The sequence below is a fragment of the Lepisma saccharinum genome, chromosome 7 (assembly GCF_977018435.1).
Source record: "Lepisma saccharinum chromosome 7, izLepSacc3.1, whole genome shotgun sequence".
Taxonomy (NCBI): Eukaryota; Metazoa; Arthropoda; class Insecta; order Zygentoma; family Lepismatidae; genus Lepisma; species Lepisma saccharinum.
Window position 1 is genome coordinate 21,509,677 of NC_139235.1, and position 21,429 is coordinate 21,531,105.

The window sequence follows — 21,429 nt, forward strand, 5'->3', positions numbered from 1 at the left end:
TGAAGTTTGCATCCACGCTATTCAAACAAGGGCAGGCAATGTAGTATTTATGAGTATTAGTAATCCCAAAGTGGTGTTTTTTGTGTCCAAGTTCAGATGAGAGTCTGCTATGTGCCTTTTGCAGGGGATTGCATGTGAAGTGTATGCATATTGAGCATTATTGAGTGTGTAGGCTTCCAAGTTTTGCTGTTATTTTCCTATAATTCTGCGAGACTGTAGAGAGTTCTCCCTTTTCAACCAGTTTTCTTTCATTGATTGGATACTTTTTGGGAACTTAGCAGTTTTTTATGTTATGAAGCAGATTGTTGTAGAATATTTTGCATGGTCATTTGTGATATTGAGTGGGTGCTGTAATGGTAGTAAGTATCTTTCCTTTTTGTGTTGATGTTCTTGTGTAGGTTTCCTATTTTCGGTCAAGTTGCAGTACTTAGAATAATCGCTATTGTCTTATTGATCTACGAAGCTCCTTTGAATAATCATTTGCATGTGACCCTATACTCCACGCTGTACTTTGTTCTGGGAGCTATCTTTTGAAGCCTTGGCATTCTGCTAGTACAGTATTATTAGCGTAGAGGTAAATTAGTTCGTGAAAATATGTATTTTTCTGATTAACTATAGTCGCTTAGTTGTTCTAGCAGGTATAAGTAGTTACTGCTGATGTTGTTAATTTTCTATTCGCAGGGGCTATGTATGATGTAGCGTATTTGTGTTGGCTGTCCCTTTTATGCCTATGTTGTTGAGTTTCTCCATAAGCATGTCCTGTATTACTCTATTCTATGCCTTGTTGCTGCTAGATATCTGAGGTATGTTGCTGGTTCATATCTGATGTAGCTTGTTTGACTATCTATTATTTTTGCTATGGCTGTGGCTATTGATGTCCCTTTCTGAATTCCATGTTGGTTTCTGTTTATCCTTGTTGCTGCTTGTTATCTGAGTTAGGTTGTTTGACTTCAGGACTATCCTTTTTTAACTTTACTGTTGATTGCTGTTTTGTGTCTTGTAATATTATTTACTATAGTAACAAAATTATTTTTAAAAATTGATATTTGTCAACATACTTGTATATTTCTTGTTCAGTATTTGTCAAAGTTTAATTTATTTTGTCCGCTATCTTTAGCAAGTAACACTATTTTGAAATTTAATATATAAATTCATGAAAATTTACTCTAATTTTATATCAACTAACATATTTATTTTAACAACAATAACAAAATTGTACAAAAGTTCAAATAGCAGAAGAATTGTACTCTTAAATTATTAACTTTGAAAGAATAGTATTTTTAAAACATTAACTTTGTAAAAATTGTACTTTTAAAACATTCACTTTGAAAAAATTGTACTTTTAAATTATTAACTTTGAAAAATTGTACTTTTAAAACATTAACTTTGAAAAAATTGTACTTTTAAACATTAACTTTGTAAAAATTGTACTTTTAAAACATTCACTTTGAAAAATTGTACTTTTACACCAGAAATAATCAAATATATGGGAAAGAAGGAGAAGTTCTGTTGCTCAGAATAATAAATGTGGGATGGAAGGAAAATAATTTTGTTACTATAGTAAATAATATTACAAGACACAAAACAGCAATCAACAATAAAGTTAAAAAAGGATAGTCCTGAAGTCAAACAACCTAACTCAGATAACAAGCAGCAACAAGGATAAACAGAAACCAACATGGAATTCAGAAAGGGACATCAATAGCCACAGCCATAGCAAAAATAATAGATAGTCAAACAAGCTACATCAGATATGAACCAGCAACATACCTCAGATATCTAGCAGCAACAAGGCATAGAATAGAGTAATACAGGACATGCTTATGGAGAAACTCAACAACATAGGCATAAAAGGGACAGCCAACACAAATACGCTACATCATACATAGCCCCTGCGAATAGAAAATTAACAACATCAGCAGTAACTACTTATACCTGCTAGAACAACTAAGCGACTATAGTTAATCAGAAAAATACATATTTTCACGAACTAATTTACCTCTACGCTAATAATACTGTACTAGCAGAATGCCAAGGCTTCAAAAGATAGCTCCCAGAACAAAGTACAGCGTGGAGTATAGGGTCACATGCAAATGATTATTCAAAGGAGCTTCGTAGATCAATAAGACAATAGCGATTATTCTAAGTACTGCAACTTGACCGAAAATAGGAAACCTACACAAGAACATCAACACAAAAAGGAAAGATACTTACTACCATTACAGCACCCACTCAATATCACAAATGACCATGCAAAATATTCTACAACAATCTGCTTCATAACATAAAAAACTGCTAAGTTCCCAAAAAGTATCCAATCAATGAAAGAAAACTGGTTGAAAAGGGAGAACTCTCTACAGTCTCGCAGAATTATAGGAAAATAACAGCAAAACTTGGAAGCCTACACACTCAATAATGCTCAATATGCATACACTTCACATGCAATCCCCTGCAAAAGGCACATAGCAGACTCTCATCTGAACTTGGACACAAAAGACACCACTTTGGGATTACTAATACTCATAAATACTACATTGCCTGCCCTTGTTTGAATAGCGTGGATGCAAACTTCATAGCAAAATATTGAAAAACGTCAGATGTATGTTCGTATAAGTGTGTAAATGTGTGTGTGTGTGTGTGTGTGTGTGTGTGTGTGTGTGTGTGTGTGTGTGTGTGTGTATAAAAGAGAATATATAGGCATTTACCAGAGTGTGGTCTTACATAATTGATAAAACAGCAATATAGAACCTGATAGAATAGGAAATAGTAAAAAATAAGGTTTTTAACATGCCAAAGTAATTAATTTAGTTTGTTAATTATAAGAAACATAAGTTAATTACAAGAAATATAAATGAAATGCGCTAAATAAGTACAATTGTTTGGTTTGAAGGTAGTGAATATATCGAATTTGTGCAAAAGTTTGCATTATAACCAGTGAATTAAACAACGTTTGCATTAGAATATCCCAAAATAGCATACTTATTAGATTAATAACAAACTTTCTGATGCAGTAAAGTATTGACTAGGGCTGAATGATTCAATTACTGTAAAATATTAGTCTCAGATTGAAGTAAATAAAGTGTAAACAGTACCATTTGTTTGTAAAATAGGGTTGTTAATTCCTCTGATAGCAGAAATATCAACTTGTACACATTAATTTGAGAGTTTTAGCAATATTTGTCCTGAAATGGATATAACTGTAACGTGCCAAGTACAAAATATTTAAGAAACAGTACAGTATATCCTCAATTTTGAAAGCTAACAGTACTCTAGTGTTTCTACATAGGCGTCTGTAGTGGTAAAATACATCCAGTCCTTAAGATTTTTGGCCATCCATTCATCCTCAGCGTCACGATTAGTCACAAAAGCAAAAAAAGCGAAATCTTGTGGATGTTATAATTTCTACTTTTCATGCAATCACCTACACTATAGTACTAAGTTTAGTGAATTTTGTTGTCTTCCTGATTGGTCTGTTAAAGTTAGTAATCAATAAAAATATACTTACATAGAAAAAATCCTGATATAGTTGGATTCTCAAAAATATGTACAATCAGTGTTCTTGCTACATTTAGCACCAAATAAAATATAAATTGAAGTCTAGTTAGTGTTGGGCTGTAAAATGTTTTGGTACATGTAGTTACTTGAAATAGCAAATATTGGCTGTGTAACTGGTAAAGCACTCAAAAAAATCAACTTCGTTTCCTCGTAGTACTCCCTGAAAATGCTTCTTGCATGCTAATAAGGCTCTGGCGTGTGTTCCTATGCCTCCTACTAGCCTCTGTAAAATTCATATTGACCAGTGCTTAACCATTCAACATGCTGCAGAGCGTAAGCTTTAAGCATCAGTCAGCGGAAATTTAGTTCTCAGGGACATATAGTGATTGTAGAATAAAAAAAAAAGCCTCAAATAATACAGCATAACAGATACAAATAACCCCTGGTGTTAATCAAACACTCAAAAATTTAATAGTACTTGAAACGTACCCCGAATAAAAAACTATAAGGGTAAATAGCATGGTAAGAAAAGTTTGGCAGATGGACTTAAGAGCCACGTAGTCATCTGCTAACATCGACTTGTCCTGTGATTAGTCATTATATTGTTAAATTGATATATTTGAGGGATGAAAGAAACAATATTAATAAACATGCAGTTATAGTACTCTTGGTAAAGGGGTTTCAGTGCCTAGAGACATAATAATTTTAGTTACAGTAAAAGTTTGGCCTCTTATAAGTGCAAAAAGTACAAATATTAAACATTTCATACAGTTTATCTAGAAAGCAAAAGCAAAAATACAATAACTGCGCAACATACTTAAAAAATAAGCAAGCCGTGATATTCTAGTGGGCCATAATAAGACTAAAATATACTCGAAAATACTCTGACATAAGGTTGACGGCTATCTGAGATCAAAATTTTCAAGCTTTCTCTCATGCATAAAGTGGCTCTAGGAATCACTAAGCCTCAATAAAAATGGAAACATGCAGTAAAAGCACTTGGAGAGTTGTGGTGATCACATCATATGAAAAACATGCAAGAACAAGAATATATGGAACCCTACTCATATATTTAGGAAACTTTACCTACCCTAACAGTAAGAAAATACCGAGGAAACTCTAAAATAAACAAACTTTCCTACGAAGCAAACCAAAAATACCGTAGTGGAAGTCAATAAACCCTAACAACAACAACAAGATTCAACAACTACATCAAAACAAAAACAACAACAATAATAATAATACTAATAATAATAGTAATAATAAAGTTTGTGGGTACAGTTTTACTTAAAAGTACTTCTTCCTTAGTGATTAGAGAATTTTTTTAAATAAAGAACAAAACTCAAAGTTAAGAATTAATAAATATAAGATACAAAAGGCAATAAATAGAAAAATTAATAAAAGAAGTTGAAAAAATTATCTTTGCAAGTCTAAACTGGAATAAACACTCCTGCCAGAATAGATGAAATTGTGATATTAGAGTAAAAATGGAAATAAACTTTTAAAATAGCAAGTTAAAAGTTGAAAAATGTCTTTGTGAGTCCAAAATTTAATAAAAAATGTTGCCTGAATAGAAGAAATTGTGATATTAGAGTAAAAAATGGAAATAAACTTTTAAAATAACAAGTTAAAAGTTGAAAAATGTCTTTGTGAGTCCAAAATTTAATAAAAAATGTTGCCTGAATATCGCACTTGTGAAGAAATTATATTAGAGATAAAAAAAGCGTTAGTATAACGCTACTTTGTAGTAGAATGATATGTAACAATTGAAAAAGCTTGATGTATTACATACTTTGTAGTAGACTAGTTTGTGAAAATAAAAATTTCGTGTGTAGAAACCAATTGTTTCATTTATAAAAAGTGGTATTAAGTTACTAAAAAAAAAAAGGTATTTGAAAAGTAAATAATCCACCCCAGTATTAAAAATAAACCTAAACTTCAACTAAAGTTGAAGAAACACAGTTTGTGTGTCTAAATTGCCATGCGAACTCTTGCTTGAATCGTTCAAATAGCGTTTTCTGAGTAAAAATACACAAAAAATGCGAAATATTGTCCCTAACAGTAAAAACATCTGGTCAATTTTACGTGAATCCTGATGTATATAAGGCAATAATCAAATGGGCCGTGGTTCGCAACCCCGAAATAAGGGCAAATAGTGGATGCCATCCACTTTAACTTGTAGATACTGGAACTGAATGTTCTTAGTTCAGCCAAATTCCTTACGGTTTTGGTCAAATAGTCTTTGCAATGTTACGAAAGGCGGCAGAAATACCGCGTAGATTACTTCCACCAAATAAAATTGGAACCTCAAAGAAAATCAATACTCGTGTGTAAAAATTTGGCGACACTTGACTTCCATTCAACTTCGGAAGAAGACCAAGCGAAGGGGGCCGTAACAATGGCGACCCTTTCTTCCTGCCACGCGTATCCATGAACGCGCGCGGTTTGAGGGTGCCGAGAATGCAACCACATAACAGGTTCTTCCATAACAGGTTAATATTAATAACATGGATTCCGCTCGCATACTTCGTTTTCATATAGAATACATCGTTCAATTTCTTCGCCTTTAAAGCGAACATGTGTTATAATATCTTCTACCTCCGATCGAACGCATCGACACCGGTTGAATTCGGGTAAATCCGGATCCTTAATTATACCAAATATAACTCACCACCGACGCCAAAATGGCCGGATGTGTTTTGTACATTAATGGAAAAACCATTAATTCCAAGTTCCCACGTGTGCATAAAGCACCCTGACTCATATCCGGCAGAAACGCATATATAATATATAACAATAGTGTTAGAATAGTCCGAAAACGAACTCCACAATAGTGTCTTTTGTACCTTAATGGAAAAACCATTAATTCCAAACTCCAACGTCTGTATAAATCATCTGTGACTCATATCCGGCAGAAACGCATATATAATATACAACAAAAGGTTAGCTTAGGTCAAAAACGGAATACATAATAGTGTCTTTTGTGCACTAATGGAAAACCATTAATTTCAAACTCACACGTGTGCATGAGTCATCGATGACTCATCTCCTCCTCCACCCACGACACGTGTCGCCACGTGGCGCTAGATTAAATAACAATAGCGTCACCCCTCGAAAATGAATAAAAAAGCCATTAATCATAATTAAAGGGTCTATTGTTTGGTTCTATCTCATTCCAAATCTACTAAAGGGAAACTTTCATTTGTTGCGGAGAGGAAGGAAACAAGGAAGAAATTATTTTCTGTGTCACATGTAAGGAAATGAGACACTGGATGTGCGAAGGAATAAGAAAGGAAAAATATATATCAATAAGCGAAAGGGAAGAAGGCTACATATGTAAGAATTGCAAGAAGGAAAAGTTGAAAGAAAAACAAAAGAAGACAGAAGAAATAAACTTAATAGAATTGTTTCAAAAGATGTCAATGCAAATGGAAGTTAACGCACAGAGAATGGAAGAAAATAGCAGAAGATTAGAAGGGAAATTTGAAGAGAATAATAGAAAGGCGGAAGAGAACAACAGAGAAGTAAAAGAAAAGTTAGAAGAAGTAAGAAATGAAAGCAAGAAAATGTACGAGAAAATAACCGAGACATGTGAAGAAAATAGAAGATCATTGGAAAAGAAGATAGAAGAAACAACATTGCTAATTGAAAACAAAAGCGTGGATATAAATAGGACGATCGAGGAAGAAGTTTCAAAACTTAGAGAGGAGAATATACACAGAACCAACAGTATGGAAAGAAAAATTGTTGAAAATAAATCGCAAATAGAAGCAGTATCTTCTAGAGTAGATGCAAATGAAGACAAGATAGAAGAAGCAAAGATTCTGATAGAAGATAGAAGTTGGACGATGAAAGAGGAAAGTTCCAATGACGAGCATGACAGCAAGATAGACGAAGAAGCTATAAAGTTAAGCGAAGGAAACAAAGAAGAGACAGATAGGAAAATAGAAGAAGAAGAAAGAGGAATAGTAAGGGATGAAAAATTTACTTTTCAATGTAATGATGAAGAAATCCAGGTCGAAATGAAGATGAAACAAGAAAGTTCCAGTGACGAGTCTCTGACGGAGGAAGAAAAGAAGCATACACATAACCGAAGATGTAAACAAAGAAAGAAGAAAAGTAAAATGAGATTTAGATATATTCACGTAAAGACATGGAAGAAGAAGAAGAGAAAAAAATTAAAAATAGAAAAGAACCTGAAGAAAGTTAATAATATGCTAAGAAGGGTCGACATAGATCAAACGGATTTTGATTCTACTTCGCCAAAGAGAAGGAAGAAGAAGACGAGACGGAAAAGACAAGGAGAGCATGCATTTGATGAAGATCTATAACAGAAGAAGTCTTGGCAGAAACCAGATCGGACGAAGAGATAAATGAAAGTAATTTCTTTATTAGAAGAAAGTTGGAAGAGGAGGAAGAAGGATCTTGAGAAGAATAGAAAAAAATAAGAAAGAGAAGAAAAAGAGGAAGAGAAAAAGAAAACAAGATAGTGACAAGCAACGGGTATCTGAAAGAATCGGAAGGAACAAATAAAACTGACTAGTGCAAAGTAAGGAGATGTTTTGATTTACAGACTGGCAAGTGTTTCTAGAATTATTAAAGTTGTATGAAAAGTTCTAGTTCACCAGAAGAAAACTTCTTGGAATTATTAGATTGGGCAAATAGTAATGATCTATTTGAAAGAATAAAATTTTAGTTCTTTAATGTTAGTTCCTGTAAAAATATATACGTATATATATATGATAATCATCGTTGGAGGAAAATCTATTCTGCAAGTGATATCTTAAGAAAGAATAATGAGTGCTAATTTATGTCACCACTCCATTAAACAATGAGACATATAGTGAAAGATCAAACATGTAAAAGGAAAGAAGCCAAAGAAAGTAATATGGAAAGTGGAAATCAACTTTTCAATTGTACGAACAGAAGAACGAAGAAGATAGAACAGTTAGGCATAGAAGGAAGTTAATTACGAAGAAAACTCTCAGGAAAAGGAGAAGAAAATATGAAAGAAGATTGAATAGTATCAGTAAAACACATTCTTTGTAAGCTTAGACGATTAAAAGTCATCGTGTATTTAGAAAAGTGCAAATGAAACGGGTTGTAATCCCAGAAGTTAAAGAAGAATCGGTTGTATTCCGAGAATGGGTTGTAATCACAGAAAATAAATATATATCTAGATACATGCTGATATGAAATTAAGGCTGATGTGAAGAATTGTTGTAGCTGATAGAAACACTTAGATGGTCAACTTAGAGAAGAGAGAGAGTTCTTTGAAACGGAAAAATCTGAGCTAACTGATAATCTGTAGAGAGATTGCTGAAAGAAGAAAAGGGTGAAACGAAAATTACTATTTTTGCAGGACATCGTCAAGTAAAGACTACCTTGAAGAGAACAGACGAGCAGACTTGCAGGAGATGAACTATTGACGAATTATATTTTGTATTTAGAAATAACTTAAGATGTCACGAATATTTCCGGAACGGTGAAAAGATATCTAGGAACGAAAATAGAAAGAAGAGATAAATCGAGAGATGAGGAAAAATGCTGCATGCCAGGAGATATAATTGCACAGAGAAAGTGAAAAGGAATGTAAGCAGTAGAAATGAGAGCCAATGAGAAGACTCAAACGAGATGTAAAGAAAGTGGAAAAATTTATCTATTTCCAAAATATTTCTTCCAATAGAGAAATTTTTCATCCTCAAGGAGGGGAATATTGTGTTACGTACCCAATAGGACCAAGTAATGTGAATAGTTTGCCAAAGACGAATAGAGATGGCAGCACCAGGCGTGCAAGGTTAAGAATTGGCATAATATATATGAATAACTATAAATAAGAACAAAGGAAATTGGAAAGATGAAAAACAATAGAATATATTATAAGAAGACAAAAAATAAATATGAAAGAAGTAAATTAATATATATATCTTATAAATCAAATCAATGATCACATGTAAGTTAATATGAAAATTAAGGAAGTCAAAGCACTGATACAAATTTGTGTCTTGAACAGATATTGCATCTGTATGATTGATTTACCATTCCTATAGGGGAAATTTTGTTTACATCAGTGGCGAGCGCGTTCCGATCGACGCCCCACACCACTTTTTGGTTGCGCGGTTTAACCGTAGCACCTACTTGGATGCGCATGTCAATCGGCTGCACCAAGTATACACTCTGTTGTACCTAGTTAGTGGTGGCGCGTTCCAATTGCAGCCCCAAGGGAGGATATTAGTATTATTCCCAAAGCTTGGAGGAAAAAGTTGGAAAAGGGATAAAGGCATTCGTTAAAAAGTCAAAACCTAAATTGAAATCCAGAGGGAAGTTTACAAAGAAGATAAGAAGGAAGTCCAGATCCAGACCGTCCATTGAGAAGGAAGTTCCGATCCAGGCCGTCCATCAAGAAGGAAGTCCCGACCCAGAACGTCCATTAAGAGGGAAGTCCAGACCGCCCATTGAGAAGGAAGTCCCGATCCAGATCTGCCCACTACGAGGGAAGTACATATAGAAGAATATCCAAATAAAGAAAATAAATAATAAAAAGAATATTGAGATGAAAATTGACTGTAACGAGAAAATTATAGAAGAATGTAGCTTATCATGTAAAATTCTTACTCCATGTATCCTGTGTTTAAATAATATATTCGTTTAAACGTCTCCATTGGAAGGCATCCATTCTGGTTTCGTTGTCTACAAAGAACCCTACCCTGTAGATAAGCTAGCTGAGTTCTAAGATTAAGGTTTATGTACCTTTGCACCAAATGAAGTGGCACAATTACAATTATAGCATCCATGAAAATCAACGAGGAATCTATGCAGCTGATGATGGAAGTGCCAGGAGAAAAGGGGTCAGCTGTTGCGGAAAAGTGCAAACGGGTAGTGAGTGCAAATGAGGACTTGAAACAATTGAAAACAATTTGTGATATTCTAAAAGGTGAAAATGCTGTTACCAAAATGAGTCCAGCTACATTAGCTTGTTTTATGTATGCTCCAGTAACTTCTGTCGAAGTAGAAAGATCATTTTCTATTAGGAAAGACATTCTCTCTGACAGACGACTATCAATGAATGTTGAGAACTTAAAAAAACACCTTGTAGTTATGTGCAATCAAGACGGAGAAATTTGAAATGCTCTTCCCAATGTAGATTTTAACATTTTGCCAGAAATTATAGATACAAGTAAGCGACTTCCAAATGTGCCTTTTTTCGATTTATTTTGCCTTTTTTTCATTTTTAGTGCCTATTTTCAACATTATAAATGCCTTTTTGCCTGCCTATTTTAACGAAAATAAATGCCTGAACTTCCGGGCTCTAATTATAATTATTGTTATTGTTTCTACTATTCAAGTATTATTAATGAATTAACATCCCTGACAAAAATTTCTGACGACGCCAATGATTCTCGTGGTGTCGCTTAGGGCATGTGGTATAAATTTAGGCCCAATTTCGTTTTCCCCGTACGAAGTGAGCAAATGTTCAAGGCTGCGACAGAATTTCCAAAGTAGGGAAATGAGACAGAAAAAAAAAGTGAAAATGGACCGAATCGGGATGCTGGACTCAACACCCCCGTTTCTCCCAGACGCATTTGCACCCTTCGCTTTTTTCCACCCTCCCTCCCTTCCCCCCTCCACTTACCCTCTTTCTTGCGTGGGTCGCTTTTTGGTCAGCTCTCGGGCTTTTCCTTGATAGATTACCGGTGTCAGTCGTTAGCTTGTCAACCGAGCCATTTATCACGATAACGGATGGGGGGCCCAGAATCCCATAGTCCACGGAATAATTGAATTTAAATAGGGAAATGCAGCGAGCGAATGATCTCCCACTGAATGCTGGACTTCCAGAGATGCTGAGGAGCGGGCAGGGTGGCATAACCGCAAGGATACTCCGCAAGGATTCAGCTTTGGACCAGGAGTGTACCTGGGAAAACTATGGAGGAGCTTTAACAAACATAACAAGAACAGAGAACGGTATGATATTTTTGATTTGATTTGATTTGATTTAGTTTATTTTACTTCGCGTTTTGTGCCTCTTGGCTAATTTGCGAAGATGGGGATGAGTGATGAAATGATGAAATTGATGAATGGACATTCACAAACAACCAAGCCCGACCGGGATTCGAACCCGGGACCCTTGGCGTCGCACCGCGATGTGCTAGCCACTCGGCCACAGGGTCGGGCAGTATGATATTTTAATGCTGCTATTTCTTATACTTATTATTATCATTATTACTAGACCTCGGATTTTTAGGCTCCTAAAATAGGCTCTAAAAATCCTAAAATAGGTTCTAATAATCCTAAAATAGGTCCTAAGATCCTAAAATAGGTTCTAAAAATCCTAAAATAGGTTCTAAAAATCCTAAAATAGGTCCTAAGATCCTAAAATAGGTTCTAAAAATCCTAAAATAGGCTCTAAAAATCCTAAAATAGGTTCTAAAAATCCTAAAATAGGTCCAAAGATCCTAAAATAGGCTCTAAAAATCCCAAAATAGTTTCTAAAAATCCTAAAATAGGTTCTAAAAATCCTAAAGTAGGTCCAAAGATCCTAAAATAGGCTCTAAAAATCCTAAAATAGGTTCTAAAAATCCTAAAATAGGTTCTAAAAATCCTAAAATAGGTCCTAAGATCCTAAAATAGGCTCTAAAAATCCTAAAATAGGTTCTAAAAATCCTAAAATAGGTTCTAAAAATCCTAAAATAGTCCCTAAGATCCTAAAATAGGTACTAAAAATCTCAAGTTAGGCTCGAAAAATCCTGAAGTAGGTTCAAAAGATCTTAAATTAGTTCAAAATTCGTGAATAATACTGTGAAAATGGGACAACTATATCCTGAAATGCGCACTATGTTACATCCCTACGGCGATGGCAGAACTTTCCCTTGGAAATTTGCTATTAAACTCCCCTCTTCGACGTATAGTTAGGCAACAATCGTTTTTCATGTTATCCACAGTGAAACTCCGCAATTTTGTCTGTGAGGATCATCTTATGTGCTGAAAATAATCTTTCAACAAAAGCATAGTCAGTGGTGCAAACTTCAATTCTGAAATGTTAGTTTGCAAGGGGCGAATGCCACAAAGCACCGAAGCTCCTCCTCACTAAAAATCAAGATAATAGCCGCCTTGGTGGTCCAGTGCGCTAACATTCGCGGTGTGGAAGGTTCCGGGACGAGTCCAGATCTATCCACGTGTGTCATCCTCAATTTCATGTATTCTCCATTCATTGTTAGAACGAACTTAATGTAAACAAAACCACGTGACTTCTGAGAAATAGTTCGTTCCCTATGTGTGGATATATTGGTCGTAGCTGAACAGTTCATAATGTTCGTTCGTTCTGGCTCTGGGCCGAGATAGCGCGTGAACAACTCTTATAACTAGCCCTTGGATTTCAGTTTTTTAACCTACTTTTCTCCCTTTAAAGGTATGTAAGAAATAATAAGTTACGTCAGCACTTCCATGTTTTATGGCATTCACGCCTTGCCAACTAACATTTCAGCATTGAAGTTTGCACCACTGACTATGTCTTTGTTGCAAGATTATTTTCAGCATATAAGATGATCGTCACAGATAAAATTGCGGAGTTTGACTGTGGATAACATGAAAACAGATTGTTGCCTAACTATACGGCGTCGAGTGGATTTTAATAGCAAATTTCCAATGGTACGTTCTGCCATCGCCGTAGGGTTAGGCAACACACATAACGTTATGCAAGATAGTGCGTATTTCAGGATATAGGTGTCCCATTTTCAGCGTCGGCGACTATACCTAATCAGCATTTTTCCGGAATTTTAAACTATTTTATGTTTTTTTAAACTACTTCAGGATTTTTCGAGCCTAACTTAAGATTTTTAGGACCTATTTTAGGATTTTTAAAACCTATTTCAGGGTTTTTCGAACCTATTTTAGATTTTTTAGAGCCTATTTTAGGAACCTAAAGCACACTTTTTAGAACCTAAAAATCTTACTTATAACACAGGTTAATACTCGTTGTACAATATAAATATAATTGTCTACATGCTAAAGATATGTGCGTAAATAAGCGAGACGTTACGGGACGATAATGCCGGCATCTGCGCCAGGCAAAACAACATCAATATCGCAGCTGAATGGTATGCCTTCATCACATGCACTATATTCTTACGCGTAAGATTCTTGCACAGCTTTAATTCCAACAACCAAAATCAGACTGACCCAGCACATCGCGCTACGACGCCAGGCGTCGCGGGTTCGAATCCCGGCCTGGGCGTGGATGTTTGTGAGTGTCCATTCATCAATTTCCTTACATCACCACTCATCCCCATCTTCGAAATTAGCCAAACGTGGCACAAGAAGTGAAGTAAAATAAAGCCAATCAATCAATCTAATGGGAAAATTTCGTAATAAAAAGAAAAAGAAAGAACATAAAAATGATCACTATTATGAGAAACCTTCGACGATTCGAACCCAGGACCTCTTGTATCGGAGTGTACCTTATTAAACCCTGGCTCGTGGCTTGGGGGCCGGTGGGGGGCTGCAGTATAGTAATAAAATCCTCCTTGGCGACCCTATTCAGTTTTGCAATGAAAATAATTTGTATTAAACATTTTAGCCACAGCATGATTGAGTATCAAGTTTCAATAAGATGCTTCATCGACGTTGTTACCTTTGATTATTGGAAAAGCCTGATATAATTATACACAATACATATTTCAAAATATTGAGGTGGATACTTGCACCCCCTCCCCCCGCTGACGACGCCGGTGAGTCGATTAGTAATTCGGTAAAACTCTAATGTTCTGGTTTCCTTCTCGACTCTATTCATAAACCTTTTCTTTAATTTTGCTAAGACAACTTGCAGGACGAAAAACAAACTTGTAAAATTAATTAACATGTTCTTTAAAACACTAAAATACTGAGCAAGGCAGAAATTATTAGCATTCTATAAACATGACGTTTTAACCTTATAGACAGATCTTCCACAGAATCTGAACCAATTTTTAATGTGAGAGTTCATAAGAGTTTTTATATATAATGACACTTTCGTTTATAGTGTGTTATTTTACAATAAATTCTGCCTTGGTCAGCATTTTAGTGTTGTATTAAAACAACACAAGACTTAATAGTGTTGCATGTTCTTGAATAAACACTTCATTTTAAAATAATCAATTCTTTCAACTGTACAAAATGTACACCATTATTTCACAATCCATAAAAAGAAAGTCACAGAATATAAACTGTTAGGTCAAATCCGGCTTAGAACATTTAGCCATCTTTATACTCTTAACAAAAATAAATATCTGAACGAATGAAAATATGATTCCAAACCACACTGACGGTCGCAAAAACTTTACCGTCTGAGAACACGTTTGCAGAGGTTCTACCAGCTAAGATCTTTGAAGGGAAAAGCCTTTGTGATTTGCGACGAACGGCTCATGCCCAGGGAGTCGTTCAAAGAGAATCTTAATGCGAACCGATTCAGAATCGTTTTACGGCGCGACAATTCCTTCTGGGATTTTTCTTCCACCTAACAGCGAGACAATTTGCCCTTGCACACAATTTCCCGAGTAACCTCAGTATTGATGAGGTCTGGGCGAACAACAGAGCGTGGTTGGATAAATTTCCGTACGGACGGAATCACGAATAACGACCTCGCGCATATATAACGCATGTTAATACACGTTAGGTTCTTCTCACAGTCCCACCCACTCTCTCCCTATCTTATTTCTCTTTATCCTTCTTTTTAAGCCCGTCGTCTCCTCCTCTTATTCTAAGGATGAAATCATAAAAACATGTTCGCAGGGTATAGTAATGGGGATAATAATATAAAACTGGGCGAACACAAGAAAGGCATATAGAAAAGGAGAAGGAGAGGTGGTAGACGAAAAGTTATGGCTAATATTTAAGTACATAACGTAATAAAAAAAGGAAAACTTTGCGGGGAGGTGAGGTGGAGTGGGAAGGTAGAGGGCGCAAGAGAAGAAGATAAAGGCAGTTTTACAGTTGGTAAGATTCTGTGGACCCGGGCGTCCAATTTATGGGATAAATAATAGCGCTCCGGGGAGTCCATTTGCCACTGGATATTTACCCAGGGAAAATGGGAATTATTATTTTCTGAGTGTGGGAGACAGAGAGAACGCGCATATGGACATGTATGAAGCTTTTGACGCCGGTCTAGGACCTGTCTCTCTCTCTCTCTTTAAGAAGGAAAGGAGTTTGAAAAGAGGGGTTTCGTGGGGAAGGAGGAGGAATGTTAAAGAAAAGACCGGCTTTGAGAGTAAATATCCATTTTTCAAATTTTATCAATATTGCGCAGATGGATTCTGAGTCACAGAAGATGGCTTTTTATGGTCCTTTGTGGCGGGGGAGGGGGGAACGGAGAGGGGAGGGTATCGCGGTTCTTGCGAGGCTTAAAAGACCCGCACGATAACTTCTAGATGGAAAGGAGTAATATCGTATGACATATGCATTAAAGTCAAGGATTGCTATTTGTGGGCTGATAGTCGACGTGGAAAAAGATTGGAGTGAAGCATGGTCAGGAGGGTGGGGAGGGGGTGATACGTAGCACCCCCTCCCCTCCACCAACTCGAAGCCACAAACTTGCCATACACTGAAAGGAAGCCACGGTATATGACTGATCCAGTGAAATGACTCCAGTATCGTAACAATAGGAGGATTGGGAGGAGATGGGTGTTGTCAACTGAGAGGCGTCGCGGGGGTGGGGACGGGGGGTTGGGGGGCTCCATGGAAGGGTGACGCAGTGTGAAATTGGCTGGTTCCGGGTTAGGAGCAGGTGGATGCCGGCAGATACCAAGAAAGAAGTGGAAGCATCGATGAATAAAACCATCTCCTTCACTTGATGCGCCAATATATGCAGCCGTTCTCCGAATCACTTTCGAAACTAGATTGTCGCCTCCCTCCCTCCCTTCCCTCCCTCCTATTTCTTCTTCTTTCCATTCCTCTTCCATTGTCGCCGCTTTCTTCTTTATTCGCTTCTTTCCCCTTGATCTCCTGTCCGCATCTTCTTTGCAGAAGATGCTTCCGAAGTGTATGTATGAGAGTTTCCCAGAATAGGATTTACTGTCACAGGAGATCAAAAGTTCAAGAATACCCCCGAAAAGGGCCATTTCCTCCTGTCCTCAATGTAAATTCTAGAAAATTCGTGATATTTGTAATGCTTCATTGACTTGCAAAGGCTTGCCAGTCTTTGGACACTTACAATTGTGTTTTATAACTTTTAAAAGTGCAATTGTTGTCGTTTTTAAAAGGTTGTTATGGTTGTTCTGTACATAATGTACACTAATCGTAGATATTCAACTAGATTTTCAAAGACCAATCAAATTGGTTAATGCAGAGAGGGAGCTACCTGACTGTACTAATCTTGAAAAAGTATCTTCATTTAGGGAATTCCGTTAAAGAAATGTCTGAGCCAACTATGAAAAGTAATATCAAGTTTAATATTTAACTAACCTAGAACTGCATTATGTGGGTGAGCAAGATTATTAGAAGTGCAGAGGTTGGATTATTTCCTTGTTTTTGTGATGACGTAATGAAGGTAGAAGGTGAATTTATCCATGAAAATAATACGGAAATCTATGCGTCACTGTTGCACTAAGCACGTACAAAATGGTAATCAAATCAAGGACACAAATAAGAGTATCTTGATGTATAATGCGTAGGGACATTGAATTTTCGCGATGCGCGAAATCGCGAAATGTGAAAAAAGATGCAATTTTGAACATTCTGCACGTAACTACACCCCCATTGATGAAATATGCATGAGTTTTATTCGCGAAGTAATGCGAAATGTGTGCTTTTCCACGAAAAGAACGCTTTTTCGCGAAATAACCGTGAAATATCATCAAATTAAGTAGAAAACACGCAAAAACCGGCAATCGAGGTTGTGCGCGCAAACTGTCGATTTGTAACGAAACGTTTGCCTAAAGTTTCCTACCACTTGCAGCTGAAGAACGTTTTATCTTCGATCACATCAGGAAGACGCTGCAAATTGGGATTTCCCATGCACATAATCTCAGTTCGAAAACTTCGTTCCCTGTAAAGCTGCAATCCTTTCTTTCCCCGAATGTCTACTCGACTTCCAGTTTCATTGAACTTGCTAGCTGTAGCAGCGATAAGATTAGTGTCTTCCCGCACATCAAGGGAACCAATGGTGTCATTTGTGTTTAGTCATGAATGAATTTTGTTTATCATCATGTGATTTTCAACATTTGTTTGTGTATGTGCAGTACTGATTACTTTATTTGTTGGGCAGCAAGGATATCCTTTAAATACATACAATGAATAAATCACTTGAGATTTGCAATTTAGAAATGAAGTGCTTTGTGTTGATGTTTTCTTTTTGGTTGGACAGCTAAGTACTTGTGTATGTGTACAGTACATAAAAATGAAGTAGTTTATCAATTTATAGCTCTTTTGTATGTTGTTTCCTTTCATAATGAAAAAGTGTGTGCCAATTTTTTTTCCCACCGCTGATCTAACATTTTATTTACCATAAATTTGTCTCCCTAATAATGTTTTATTTCGGAGGGGCATATGGGTGAAAATAGGGGAAAGTCGCAAATTTTATTATGATAATTGCAGCAACGTTAGAAATTAGAAAAACTGGGGAGAGAGAGAGAGAGAGAGATTATCCTTACTGATGTACGTATGTTTTAGGTTAAAACTAATTCGTTATCTTGGTTTCAATAACAAAGAAACTCTCCCATTTGAATATTTTTACTTGGGAAAAGATATTTTAGGATAACCTACTTCTCCTCTACTTTTGTAACATCCAGCCCGTAAATATATTAATCAGCGTCTAATTGCTAAATGTTTTCGTTTTGCTAACCCAGATCTGAGTTAGTTTTTTTTAAAGCGAATTCTGGTTCCCCTTGCACATTTGTGATTCTTAGATATGGAGGTCTAGATGGCATGCTCTGATTAAAAATCCCAACACCGATTGTGGCGCCACGCCAAATGGATTGAAACTCTGTTAGGTGCAAGAGATTAATGATTGTCCTCAACATCATATGCTTGTACGTGTTTTGTTTTTGTTCCTGCTTGGAGGGTTGTGCTGTTCTGGTCCCAACAAATCCATCGGCTTCATTACCAAACTCCATCAATGTTCGAATCGGTCCGTAAGAAGAAAGCCATATGCGACAGGAGCCGAAAAAAACATATTAGTACAACAAAGATTCCATGATCGCATGGCCCCACCCTGCCTGAACCCCCCGTTGAGGTAGCCAAAGCAGCGCTCCACAGGAGGGCACGATTAGTGGCAAGCGAAAAGATAGGTACGAACGTGGAAGCGCAAAAAAGCAAAAAGAAGTCTCATGACAAATAGACAATGGCCCATCTATAACACAGCCACCCACAATGCAGCAAGGTTAGACATTTGTAACCTGAAGCAGTGTTGCTAACCTACTATGTTTGCATCGAAGTTTGGTACCTTTACCACATGAGCATGCTCTGTTCAGAAAATTCCTGATTATATGGCAAATACAGGCACGGAAAGAAGAAATTATAATTTTTGCATCCCCCTAAGCTATTTTCAAGATATTTATGAACATCACGATTATCTACATTATGTTGATCTTATGGCAATACTGACGAAAATTTTGAAATTTACAACTTCAATAAAGAAAATAATACTTTAAGATGTCCTACCCACCAGGCTTGAAAGGTTGATGAATAAAGAAGGAAAAAATCTGACAGCGGTTATGAAGAGTGCAACCAAATCAGGTAATTCCCATACGTTAAGATCAAACATATAGTATTTCACAACCCTCATACGCCGGCACATCGCGCTAGGACGCCAGGGGTCCCGGCCTGGGCATGAATGTGAATGTCCATTCATTCATTCATCATATCATCACTCACCCTCATCTTCGCAAATTAGCGAAAAGTGGCACAAAAAGCGAAGTAAAATAAAGCAAATCAATCCATCAACCCTCATACCACATCCTCAAGGGCATATTTTCACTACAGATTTGGCAACATTGACTCGCTTAGCTTAGGCCAGTGTTCATCAAATGGCGGATGTATCGCCCCAACATGGCAGTCATTTGTCACCACGCCATTAGCAGAGATTGCATACTTAATCTTCATACGATTATCAATATACTAAACCAGATCATTGAATGTTTAGGCTCTTTCCCTTCCTGCTTAATTCTATGAATAATTATATTTTCGCCCCGCGGGAAAAGATGGGCAGGGGAAATGCAGTAAAGAAATCAACTGATTGGTGCTTTATTGGAGTTGGGATGGTACGGTTATGTATTCGAGACGCAAAGCATCGTCTTGTTCGAGACTTCAGTAGAATAGATTATATTGTACATGAAAATTTAACCTGAGAAGAAATTGCTTCACAATACGACTTAGAAACAACAAGTTTGTGATGGGGTCTCATGGCATGGGCAATTTTACTTCCTGAAAATTGGCAAAACAAGCACTTGCACTTAAGCTTACTGTCCTTCAGGTATCCTTCATGAATAATTAATTTTGTAGAGACAATGTTCATTTTGTCTTCTATGCGTTTTTTACACTGCCTACGAGGATCCCATCCCCTTTCGCCTAATGGCTTATCAGCATTCGTCAATCAGATGACATCTGTCCGCCTTTTTAGGCGAAATGGGATATCCCGTTTCGCCGTTTCGCATTTTGCCTAAACAAGGATTGTTATAAAGGTCCAGGAAACGATAAATTCTAATAGGTTTCGCAAGAGGACCGGAATTCGGTCCAAGTTGTATCATTTCAATGTGGAACTTGGACTGTATTTAAATTGGTCCTGAAAAAAAAAAAAGTTTCCTGTACCGAATTGGAATACTTTACAGATATAAAGGTTCTTTACGGTCCAGAACCAGTTTACGCTTTCTTAGTTTCTCTCCTGGACCGGAATTGAATTTATTTGGAAGGGAAATACTGCAGGTGAGAGACGTTGTGACGGTGATGAAGGTAAACACCAAACAATTCGGAACATAGACATTTTTCAGCGAAAAATGCAGGCTCGACCAGGGCTCGAACCCGGGTCTCTGGCATACCGTGCCATTGCTATCGCTGGATCGCTGATCGAGAGATCAGGTGAGGCCAGGCCGGCTCGGTAGCTCAGTGGTTAGAGCAATGGCACGGTATGCCAGAGACCCGGGTTCGAGTACTGGTCGAGTCGGCATTTTTCGCTGAAAAATTTCTACGTAGTACAACTCCTGTGTGTGCCTAATCTACAATTCGGAACATGTACCGATGCCATAACTTGACAAGTTTAAAAAGAAGACACTGCAAATAGCTGTTGCGCAGTTCACACCACATTTCCTCACTCCATTCTCGGCAGCGACGTTGGTTCGCAGTGTTGCAACCTGGAGGGAGCGGAATGCTCTGAGGATTTTCAACGAAATTTGTATTCGCTTTTTCCTGGGCTGTTTTCTACCTGTCGGAGTACAGAAATTCAGCTCACCTTTCGCCAACGACTCTATTCCTTCTTTCAAAACTTGTTGAACTCCCCGATGGCGCTGTGGTAGCGTCGTCGTCTTGTAATCAAGGGGTCCTAGGTTCGATTCCCGGTGGAGGCACATAGTGGTTCGGATCCCACTTTAAACTGTACGTCCAGTCCCGATTAGCCTTACATAAAGTGGACTTACAACAACAAATCAATCCAATCCAATTATTTTAAAACTTGCGAAACCATCCATTTAGATACTCCCGTGGCGGCGCTTGGGAACTCGACAACATCATACTTAAATTTATGTAACTCCTTCTGATTTCGCAAATATGTTGCAACATTGTAAAGAATTTATCTGGCCTGTCCTCTAAGGGGCTTTGCAGAGCAGATTGTGGATTTCGTTAGACCCGGCATGATTTGATTTTTGCATTTCAAAAATATGCAGCCAAGAGTAAAGAGCAAGAACATTTCAGTGCTTTAAAAAAGAACACAGGCAAGCGTGTTATCAGATTGCCTTCTCGTAGTGATTGTTGTACGAT